Below are 12776 nucleotides of genomic sequence, written 5' to 3' on the forward strand. Positions count from 1 at the left end.
TCTCGATCATGTCGGAATAGAATCCAGTGATTCTTTTGCGTCTGTCACTAACGCCCCACAATCGCGAGTTTGAAGCTCGTCACAGTCATTCAATCCTTGAATCCTACTCAGAATACCACAGACAAGGTTTAGACATTCTGGATTCTCAAGAATGCCACCATCAATTCTAGCTTATACCACGAAGATTCTGATTAAGGAATCCAAGAGATACACATTCAAGCCTTGTTTGCATGTAGAACGGAAGTGGTTGTCAGGCACGCATTCATGAGTGAGAATGATGATGAGCGTCACATAATCATCACATTCATCATGTTCTTGGGTGCAAATGAATATCTTAGAACAAGAATAAGCTGAATTGGATAGAAGAACAATAGTAATTGCATTAATACTCGAGGTGCAGTAGAGCTCCACACCTTAATCTATGGTGTGTAGAAACTCCACCGTTGAAAATACATAAATGATAATGGTGATCATTGGCTTCGGCCCCAGAGAGGGAACCAGAAGAACCAAGATCTAGGCATGGCCGAGAGGCCAGCCCCCATGATCTAAGAACTAGACGTCCAAAGATGTGATCTAAGATAGCACAGGACTGATCAAAGATGAAAATACAATAGCAAAAGGTCCTATTTATAGAGAACTAGTAGCTTAGGGTTTACAAAAATGAGTAAATGACGTAAAAATCCACTTCCGGGCCCACTTGGTGTGTGCTTGGGCTGAGCATTGAAGCTTCCATGTGTAGAGACTTTTCTTGGAGTTAAATGGCAGCTTTTGTGCCAGTTTGGGCGTTTAACTCCAACTTTTGTGCCAGTTCCGGTGTTTAACGCCGGGTAGTCTTGAGCTAATTTGGAACACCGGTTTGGGCCATCAAATCTCGAGCAAAGTATAAACTATTATATATTACTGGAAATCCCAAGATGTCTACTTTCCAATGCAATTGAGAGCGCGCCAATTGGGCTTCTGTAGCTCCAGAAAATCCACTTCGAGTGCAGGGAGGTCAGAATCCGACAGCATCTACAGTCCTTTTCAGCCTCTGAATCAGATTTTTGCTCAGGTCCCTCAATTTCAGCCAGAAAATACCTGAAATCACAAAAAAACACACAAACTCATAGTAAAATCCAGAAAAGTGAATTTTAAATAAAAACTAATAAAAATATAATAAAAACTAACTAAAACATACTAAAAACATACTAAAAACAATGCCAAAAAGCGTATAAATTATCCGCTCATCACTGCTCGTCTATTTTAGCTAAAACTTTTCATCCTTGAGATCCTCTCGTGGAGCGCACATCATTTGTTTGTTGAGTCCAAAAGAGAAATCGCAGGCCCATCGTTATGTGTTGACAAATTATTCATTGGTGGGCAAGTTTCGTGAGTGAGATATATTGTTATTTCTAACATATATTTCAATTTCTTTATAAAACTATTGCATAACCAGATTCTACTTTACTAGAAAGCGTAGATGTGAGATTGCTAGAACATATCGTGGTAGAAAAAATGCAACAAAGCTCATTGAAGACTATATCCATGAAAAATTCCATGAGTGGCTTAGGAATTATGTGAGTTATTTATAGTTAGTTAAACTTATTTGTTCTCAAATCGAATCTGGGATTACATTTTGGAATTCTAATATATCCAACACATATAGGTCGCACAAAATGATGATCCAGATGTCACTTCGGAAATCAAGTGGCCTACAGAAGGATCTAATTATTGTAAAGAGATTTGAAGAGTATAATATTCATGGATTCAAATTTCACACAATGAAAAAAGATGAAGGGCTTAAAACACAAAATACTGGTTGGTTATGTTTACTATTACTAATAGTGTTTCAAATGACAGAAACTCTATTATAGTGGCAAGTGACAACACATACTATGGTAAATGGTAAATATGATAGAGTTAGACTATTTTGGCAAACTGAGGATTGTGCGATTCAAAAGTATCTAGGTTGATACTACATTTAACAAGGAAATCAAGATTGATCAACTTGGGATCACAAGTGTAAATTTCTCTAATTTGACATACACTAGTGATAGTTAAACAGATGAGCCATTTATTCTTACAACGGATGCAAAAATGGAATACTATGTTGATGATCTAGTTGACGAAGGTTGGTGTTCTATTTGTCACATGAAGTTTAGGGATTTATATGATATGGAGATTTGAATGACAAGAATTTAGAATCTTAGATGAGGACATACCATTTTGTGAGCAACAAGTAGAAAACCTTAAAGCATTTCAATTAACGAGGGACAAGGTTAATGAACCAGAACAAGATGAAATGTATGTTGACAAAAATGATGATAATGTATATGATGGTGATCATGAAATTGACATTGACCTTGGTATTTAAGGGTGAATAATGTGTTTTATTCTTAATAGCAATTTTCTTGATGGTTTCCAGATATAAGAGTTTCATAATTTCTATTGTATTCAGAAATTAAGTTAGATATTGTTTATATCTTTTTATTAAGGAATGTGCATATCCTTTATATATACTGTTGTAATGTATATAAATTTAAGTTAATGTTTAGAATTACAAGATGAATTAGTTTAATTAAAAAAATTAAATTTAAAAAATAATAATTCTTATATTCTGATTAAAAAATTCTTATATTCTTATCAATAAGCATTCTTAATAATTATAATTTTTTTTATTAAATTTAGGATTGAATTAGAAGTTTCAATTACATAAAATAAAAAAATTTTAAATTAATATTTATACAAAAAGAAGTGAAATTTAAAAATAAGTAAAGAACTTTTGTTGAGCCACCAAAATCAAGGTAGCGAAAATCGAGATTTTACATAAAATCGAAAAGAAAATTAAAAATCGTAGAATGTAAAATCGTAAAACAAAACGTAAGATTTTATTAAATATATAAATTTATTAATATCAATTATTAGAGCAATATAATATGATAAAATTAAGTAATTTAAATAAATATAAAAATTTAAATTTGACAAAAAAATCATAAATAATAACATGATGATAAAATAAAGCTAAAGTAGCATAAATATATAACAAAATGCAACATTTGTAAAGTTTAAAGATAAAAATATAAACTAGCCACAAGTCTAATGTCAACATCACAAATATAAAGAAGATAACATAACATCATCCTAAAAATTATAAAAACTAGAACAATTCATTAATGTCATAATCATTATGTTCTCCAACATTTTGATTTCCATTAGGAGGAAAGTTGAGAAGCTCATTGAAAGCATCATCATCAAGAAGAGGAATCTCCAAATCAATCAAAGGACTCTCATCTTTACCTCCATCTTCTTGAGAGGCTAAGTTTACATCATTTTGTGTGTCAAACTCCTCCAAATTTTCCATCATATTTTCATCTTCCACAATCCATTCTTCATTTGAATCCAAGTCTTCAAGACTATAGTCAACAGTATTTCTTGATGGCTTCTTCCTTGCCAATCTTGAATTGGTTATCACAAAAACAACGTCACTCATTATACTTGTCTTCAAACGATTTCTCCTTTTCGTGTGAACCTAATAATATCAAAATTTATTAACATTTATTTAAAATAAATACATATGCTAATTAGAAAGTAATAGAATTGAATAATTAACTAATTTTATAATTTAGAAAATAAATCCCTAAAGTAGTATCAAATTAAAAGTTTACCATCTCAAAAGCACTCAAATTGCGCTCACATCCCGATGAACTACAAGTCAAGCTCAAGACACGAATAGCAAACTTTTGAAGTTCTGGATGTTCATCCCCATAAGAATCCCACCATTGTGAAGGTGTTTTGGTTTTGAGAGCATTCTTGGCTACATCTCTACCAAAAAATTTAGCCTTACTCTTGAAATCTTCAAGTTGACTATCAATAATTGTAATGAGTGCATGATCTCCCACAAGTATATCCAAACAATCATAAAGTCCTTTCTTAACATCATACTCAACCTTAAAATTAGGACTATAATGAATTTGTGGATTCAAATAATAGCCTGCAGCATGCAAAGGCTTAAAGAATTGCTTGTCCCATCTTGCATCAATAATATCCCACAAAGACTTATAACTAAAAAGAACATAGAAATAATGAATTAGACAATTACCTAATTAGTAAATAATTAAATGGTAATACTGAAAGAAAAATGTTTACTTATTACTAGTTTTATTACCTTGCTTCAACACTTTGAAAAGCATCTTTAATCTTTTCTTTAGCACGATCAATTTCAGAATACATGTATCCCATAGCTGGTTTTCCCTCTGAATCTACTATACAGAGCACGTGAAGAAGAGGATAAGCACATCTCAAGCAATGGATAATGTTTTTCTAAAATGTTTTATCCAAAACAATATTTTCAATATTTTTTCCATCCCTTGTCTTTGAACACTTGGTTGCCTTCCACTCATCCGAGATGAACATTTTAATTATTGGATTCTTTTTCTCATTAAGACTACCCAAAGTAAGGTAGGAAGTAGCAAATCGTGTCATACCTGGTCTCACCAAATCTCTTCCTTTGGTGTGTTGTTGCAAAAGAGAAATTAGAGAAGTCCTAGAATATATGTAAGTGGTAAGTCTTCTTCCTTTGGCAATGGTGTCTTTTTGAAGAGCTAGCTTCTTCTCAAAATCTTCAAGCATCAAATCAATGCAATGAGAGGTACAAGGAGTCCAATAAAGATTCTTTCTCTTTTCCATCAACATTTGTCCTGCCTTTTTGTAGTTAGCTGCATTATCAGTTACAACTTGAACCACATTCTCTTCTCCCACTTCCTCTACAACTTCATCAATTATCTTGAATATCTTTTCAGTTGTTTTGCATATATCAGAAGCATTAATCGATTTCAAGAAAACAGTTCCCTTAGGACTATTCACAACGAAGTTGAGAATAGTTATCCTTCTTTTATCCGTCCAACCATCTGTCATAATAGTGCGTCCACTTTTCTTCCATTCAACTTTATGTTCTTCTAATGTTAGTTTGGTTGACTCTACCTTCTTCTTCAATAATTTTCCACTTAACTCATCATAAGAGGGTGGCTTGAATCCTAATTCATGGCAGGCAACCTTCTCAAACATGCTATGATATTCTTCAGATCTTGCAACATTAAAGGGAATAACATTATTGTAGATGAACGAAGCAATTTTATCACACGCCTCTTCCCTTAGACCCTTCTTAAAAATAGAGTTGATTGTTGTTTGAGTTCTCACACCCCTTTTCTTAAAGAGACTTGCTGGTGTCTCTATCTCTTTTCCCTTTCTTTTCTCACCAACTAAAGCATCCCCTTCTTCTTCTACTCCTTCATCTTTACTTTGTATCTTTTTCTCAAAGTCTCTTGTCTTCTTAACCAAATTTTTTTGCAATCCAATAACAATATCAAACATCTCCTTTTTAACCTCATCAGGAACACTCATACAAGGTTCAACATCTTTTTTTGTTCCTACCAAATGATGTTTCAACCTATATACTCCTCTTGTCACAACCTTATCACAATACTTACATTTTATTTTCTTGGCATCTCAATCAATAGAAATTCCATGCTTCCAAGCTTTGTCACTCCTATTTCCTGGAATATTTTTAGCGATCTTCTTGAATGCACCACCACCAACAGTTTCAACCCCAGTATTATTTCATCATTATTCGCATTTGAAGCCATTTCAAACCTAAATAAATAGAAGAAAACAATTAATTCCTTAAGACTAAACTATGGCTTTTGAAGTGATAATATAGTATTAATTTTTTTTGAGGGAGGGGGCTTAAAGCCCCAAATATAGTAGTAATAAATAAATAATACAATACATTAATAAAATTTGAATAATTTGATATACAGCAAACTAATGAATGCATTATCAAGTAAGAATACTTAAATATTACTATAAAAATGCAACAAATTCACATAATTTTCAAAAGAAAATTGTGCAGTATATATCAAATTCACTACACAAAGGCTTATATGGTCCAATAAATTTCAGGATTTATGAAACATCATAACCAAAAATAACTTATCAAGAAAACTCCATAGCCACTTCTTGAACAGATCATGAACATGAACCCCAAAATATTTGTTTCATCCGTGCCTAGCTAGCTAGCATTAAAAAGAAAATAAAATCATATTGAAAATTACCAAAGATATGAACGTGTTCCTTGTAACATAAATTTCTATCTATACTCTCAAACACATCAATTGGAGCAACTAATTACCAATTACAGCACAAGAGCTAAATATGCTAAATATTAATACACAATTACACAAAGGCCTATATAAATATCGGATATTGTCACTAGTTTCAGTAAATAGTTAACAATCTTTAACAAGATGGAATTATAAATTTTCTTCTAGAACAAACTTATATACAAAATCATATATATCTACTAATGCTAGTTAATTGAACAAATAAACATACATGCCACTATTATCTAAATACTAACATAAATGATCTTTATTTTAATCAATAACTTTGTTCTATTATCTACTATCTAATAATATAGTTGCTATAAGAAACTCCAATTTGATGTCAGCAAGTTCACAATTGAGAGTAGATTATATTACTTATTTGATTTGTAGTAGCAAGCTTAAACTCTATTTTAATTATTTGAAAAGCTTACCTCAGAATCTTTAAATTTGAGAGTTGAAAACTTGAGATACTTCACTGGATTTATTAATTTTGAGAAGCAGCAGGCCAGTAGCTACAATCTTTCTCACATATCCACAAAGTGATATTAGCAAAAGTATTTTTTATAATTAAAAACAAAGAACAAATAAAATTGATACCACAATTCTTATTCATATCCAATAACAACTAAATTGAAGTATTGAAATTAAATAGAGCATATTGTTAAAACTTAAAATAAAGTTTAAACATTCATAAATAAAGTATATAAATGAATATATAATTAACTATGTTATTATGTAATGTAAGCATTTAGGCTTTATCCTGTAGCAATAGAAATATATCACTCTTTGATTTTTGTGAATTGTGAATAACAATAATAGGTAAAGCATATGCACCTAAATCTTGATGTCCTAATCCCGATTCCCAAATTCCCAATATTTATAAGTGTATCATATGATTCATATCTTATTGGCAACGAGCCAACTATAATTTATTTGCTAATTTGTTGAATATAATGATGGTAAAGAAATTAAAATCAAGAAGCATCAGAAGGAGTCGAGGATCTTACATGCACAAAGCAGAGTTGAAGATGCTAACTTGTCGTGGAGAAGGCAACAATGGCAGAACCGCAGAAGTGCAGAGTCCCAAAATAAAAACTATAAAAGTGCAGAACTGGAATGTGATAGGTTAGGGAAGTGGGAGTCAGCCAGTCAGGGAGAGTAGGAGAGTGACAGGGAGGTTAAAGTATTTCAAATTAAAACTGAAATTGAAAAGATTGAATTAAGGCGGTGAAGAAATTAAAGGGTTTTTTGGTTGGATCCGGGTTGGGCCAGGTGGGTTATAACAAACCCACTGCTATTCATCTTCCAAATTGTCTTGCTTTTGATGCGGGGGAGATGAAGACGATTTCACGATCCCACGATCTTCCACAGCGATTCTATGTTTCTGAGTTTTATCAGGAACGGAAGTAGAAACGAACATGCAAAACACTTACAGAAACGTAGAATCGTCTGTTTCTATGATTAAAGACGCGATTTTTGCTACCTTGACCAAAACCCACTCGCACACAAAATCAACGTAACTCCGAGCCATTCTTATTCAGTTTCTAAATACAAATCCTTTTTTAGCTTTGAGAACTCGACCCTTTTTCGTCTACTATTTTGAACAACCTATGTTTTCTAAATCCCTTCCTTTTCACTGTTTTGGGTTTGATTGCAAATTCATTTTAGAAGAGCAAGGTCTTGATAATCTTTGTCTGTTGTGATTTTGCTGTTCGAGTGGGATTAACTCCATTCATGTGGAATCGCCGAAGAAACTCACAAAATCGTCAGAATCATGATTGTTTAGGCAAATCCAGCGTTATGAAAAGACTAGAGGGAACCCTAAGTTGCTCCATTTGTGCCTTTCTCAATGGCAAAGAGAAGATCGTTCCCCTTAGGCATGGCTGGCTTCAAAAAAAAGAAAGCACCAGGCTTAGAACAACCCGCCATAACAGTCAAAGGTTCCGCACCCTGTCTAGAGGTGATTTTGTTCTTCTCTGTTTCTTTCCGTTATAGTGAAATCTGAGTGTTTGGTCGATCTCCCTTTTCTATTTTTCTCTTGTTGTTGCTAGAGTTGGTTGCCTTGAGTAACTTCTTTGCAACTCTGCATTGGATATGCTGTATGGTGTTGTCTAGGGAGGCATTATAGCTTGAATTTGCTTTGACTTGAGTGTTGGTTTGATTTTATGCTTTTTGTGTTGTTTAGTGTCTTCTGAGCTTACTAAAAATGTTACCCACTATTAGCGTATTTATGGCATATACTTCTTGTAAAACAGTCAAAGTTAGGTATAATTTGAAAATATAAGTTTAAAGCTTTTTGTTCCCATACCTAATGATTTGGTTTTGTTTCTTCAAGTATTTTTTTTCTCTTGTAACGTTGCTTTGTATGGATTTTGTAATGTATATTTAGATTTTTTCTTCAGGTATTTATTTAAATAATATTTTTCTTGTGTTGTTTGAGTATTTTTTCCTTCAAGTATTTTATGCTTCTGGTTTGATTGGTTCTCTAGTTTGGGTTGTGTCCTTCTCCCTTAACTTTTAGGTTTTTCTCTCACCCTTTAATCCCTAAATTTTAAATTGCTATGTTTGGTTAAGAATGAATGTACAAAAGAATGCTTGAATATCTCCTTTGTTACTCTGCTTTGGATATGCCTATGTATGATGTCGTTTAAGGAGGTATTATAGCTTGAATATGCTTTGACTTGAGTGCTTTCCTTTAATTCTTTGTTCTTAAACTTCTAAATCAGTGAATGTGTAATTCCTTTCCTATTATAAATATGCTCTATTTTAAATATCCTGATTCTGATTTTTGCATTTTAAGTTGTTACATATGCTCTATGAATTTATTAGTGAATCTGTTGTATTAGTATTACGCTTAGTGATTAAAAATTTAGTTTAACTTATAAACTTATTGTATGAAACTGATTTTATGTTATCTGAATCATTATGTTTCATTTATATGAATTGTCGTGGTTGGTTTCAAATTTTGATATTGGTTGGGACTTTATATTGCAGGCATCAAGTTAACTATGAAGCGTAAATGTAATATGTCTGGACAATCAATGGTTGTAGAGCTACAACAACAAAGTGAATACATTAACTTGAATTCAGAAGATAGTTTAGACCAAATAAGTCTCAACTAATTTTGGGATAATAAATCAAAGTGATGATGATAACCCAAAATTTGCTGCATCTATGAATAAGAGAAATGAAAACGAGCCATTGATTGTGAATGTCAAAGGTAAGTATTTTCAAACTCTAACTTTGTTCTTTATAAACCTTTGGAATTAATATATTTTGGAACCAATCTAAACTGATATATGTTTAACACTCTATTTAATTTGTTACCCATATATGTTTAACATTATATTTAATTATGTTTAATTTGTTATCTTTCAAATTTCCTCCTCTAAATTATAAATCTTCCCTCTTCTCTTTCTCTGTTCTATCGTACTCACTAAACTCCTTAAATTTTAACATGGTGCGATGAGTCTTTCACTTGCAATGCTTCTTCATCCCCTTTTTATCCTTTTTTTCTTTTTCATTTCTTGATTTGCCTTTCTCTGGATCATATGCATTTGAAAAACTATATGCATTTGAAGTATTTTAAAATTTTTAAAATACATAATATTTTACATCTAATCAATGACTATGTAGCTTAATACGGAAGTAAATAAGTGCATCAACAAAAAACAAATAAACTCATTAAGTGATTATATACGTTGCCTTTCTTATTGGTTGAATGTTATGCATTAATATAATTTATGCTCTCTCTTTGTAAGTTAAGTGAAAAAGCATTTAATTAGATTTAATTCTTATGTCACTAAGTTTTTATCTATTTGGTTTAGTTTGAATTGACGTTCTTCCATAATTCCAAACACATCTATTGAAGAAATTACCACTCGTAAAATGACAATAATTTAAATTTGGGACTTGAAAAAAAGTGAAAAAGTCATGATGAAACTGGATGCCGATGGACAAGGTCGAGATAATGGCTCGAACCTATTTGTGAGATTTCATGGTCAAGTAGCTCTTTAATTAAAGATTTTGTCCCATATCAATCAAAAGATGGGATGAGATACTAGAAGCTAACACAAAAATGCAGTGTGAATTTATTGAAGTAAGTAGCATCACTTTAATGTCTCATTTTTCTTGATTTATCGTCATTGAATGATATATTTTAACTGTTAATTATTTTAAGAAAAATTTTGAGTTTGATTATGCTGTTGGCGTCAAATGGGCTCTAAGGACCTTAGGTGATAGATGAAAGGCCCTTAAGTATAATTTACGAGGTCAATACTTCTATCCTAACAAGTGAAACTAAGAAATTCTATATGCAAATCCATTAAACATACAACTTGAATGGACAGCTTTTATGAACCATCATATGGATCCTAAAACAAAGGTAATTGCTTATTTTATGCTTTTGTATTTTCTTACTGAATATTGACTTTTCTTATCCTGTAACATTTTGTTTCTTGATAAAAACTTTGAAAATCATAGAAACACAATGTTTACAAAACGTCAGAAACCGTGAGAAACTTATAGTTTCACATGCCAGTGGATGTAAAAGCAAGGCTAAGAGAGCAAATTAGACGATAACATACTTTCTTTTATTTATATTATGTTACATACTCTTTTACTATAAAACAAGAATGTACATAGATTTTAGGGGTGTAAATTACCGAACCAGATCGAAAATTACCACAGAACTGAACCGAATTTTACAACAACCGATTAGAAAACCGAAAAAATCGGTTTTTTTTGTTTTTTTCGAAGTAAACCGATCGGTTCGGTTCGGTTTTCAGTTGACTCAGCAGAAACCGAACCGAACCGAACCGAACCGAAAAATGAAGGTTCAATGGTGTGTTTTTACTAAGTTACCCTTTAACCTAGGTATAAAAGGGCAACTTCACACACAACCCTAGCCTTCTTCCTCTCTTTTACGCGAATGGCGAATCCGGAGCCCTAGCTTTCTTCCTCTGTTCTTTAAGCAGTCCTGTCACCGAGCAGCGGTCCAGTGGCCGTCGCAGTCCAACTCGAGCGCCGAGCAGCACTCCTGTCACCAAGCCATCTCCTGCAGAAAGCAACTCCACAATGTCTTCTTCGGAGGTTAGAAATTCTGAACAATTATTGTTAGAGATTCTGTTTAGTGATATTGTGCTTGATTTAACTTGAACAATTGTTTTTACAAATTCTTTTTGTAGTTATGATTTTGAGAAATTCTGTTTGTGCCTTTGTGGTTATGTTTTTTAGAAATTCTGTAGCTAGAAATTCTGTTTGTATTAGCTGCATCAAGAACTCACAGGATAATGCATCGCTTTATTTTTTTATTTTAATTTTTTTCCTGGATGAAAAATAGAGACATTCATTGAATACATTGCTTATGAGGTAATATGAAGTTTGATGTTTAATTTTTGAAGTAGATTCTAAACCTATGTGATCTCTGCTTCACCAGCTGTCAAGTTTTAGAATTCAGCTTTAGTGGACTATGCATGAACTGGCTAAAAGTGGCAGTTGATAGTAATTTTAGGGATGAAATCATTGAGATAGGAATTGGACTAGCTTCACTCATTCCCAATTTTGATAGAAGGTCTATTATATATTTTGTTTGGGACAAACTGCATAGAATCTGTTCTATGAACTTCAATTCCAAGAAAATTCTTTGTTACTATGCAATCTGATCTTGGTATCTGTTTTTACTTTTTGTATTTGGCGATAAAGAATTTACTTTTTGCATGACAATGTGGTTGAGTAAAGATAGTAGAATCCATTTCTATATTGCAAGAATATTGTGTATTCTATCAAATATATGAACAGAAAAGTAGTAACTTTGAATCCCTTTTATATATGATTGTTGAAACACTTTGAACACAAATTAAATTGGGTGAAGTGTTACTAGTTCCTTTGGTCTTTTCAACATCCTTACATTGATTAAAATGTAAAAATATATATGTTAATAATCAAAGAGCTTGTTTACGCTGAAGTTATTTGGCTGTTATTTGATCATTAAAGATGGGAATATAGTTCCTTATGATTTCTCTAAAACTTTCAAAGCTGGTTGTTCTACCCGACTACAGCTTATTTTATTTGTCCATAATTTTCATTGTATTTGCCTTGTTTTTTATCTATTATGGTTTTGAAAGTTGTTTTTTATCTGTCATGGTTTTGAAAGTGAAATTGCATATTATTTCATATTGCTACTTGGAATTGTTGAAAAGGATGTTAAGAATTTGTTCCTATTTCTCTTTGGTGCCATTTTATGAAACATGTTCTTGGCATGCAATCAATGCTTACAGGAATACCTGTCCCATATGATGATTGATCTCATTTACTTCCTTCACCTTTTATTCCTTAAATTTTTAAGATGCTTGTTTTGGTGGACTGTTAGAGCTGTTAATGAATTTAAATTCTATTGATTATATGGCAGTTGGTGAGTATTAAATGATGCTTGTTTTGGTGGCTGTTTAAGCTGTTAATGATGCTTGTTTTGGTGGCTGTTTGAGCTGTTAATGATGCTTGTTTTGGTGGACTGTTAGAGCTGTTAATGAATTTAAATTCTGTTGATTATATGGCAGTTGGTGAGTATTAAATGATGCTTGTTTTGTTGCTGGAAACAATACTTTTGGTGCTATTCATGAATTAAAAACCTTAATT

The 12776-nt window shown here is 32.1% G+C and overlaps 1 pseudogene; it reads right to left on the reverse strand.

Moving 5' to 3' along the window:
• Positions 1-3136: 3136 nt before the first annotated feature.
• LOC107483604 (uncharacterized) lies at positions 3137-5621 on the reverse strand (annotated as a pseudogene).
• Between the last annotated feature and the right edge of the window lie 7155 nt (positions 5622-12776).

The sequence above is a fragment of the Arachis duranensis genome, chromosome 4 (genome assembly GCF_000817695.3).
Source record: "Arachis duranensis cultivar V14167 chromosome 4, aradu.V14167.gnm2.J7QH, whole genome shotgun sequence".
NCBI classification, from domain to species: domain Eukaryota; kingdom Viridiplantae; phylum Streptophyta; class Magnoliopsida; order Fabales; family Fabaceae; genus Arachis; species Arachis duranensis.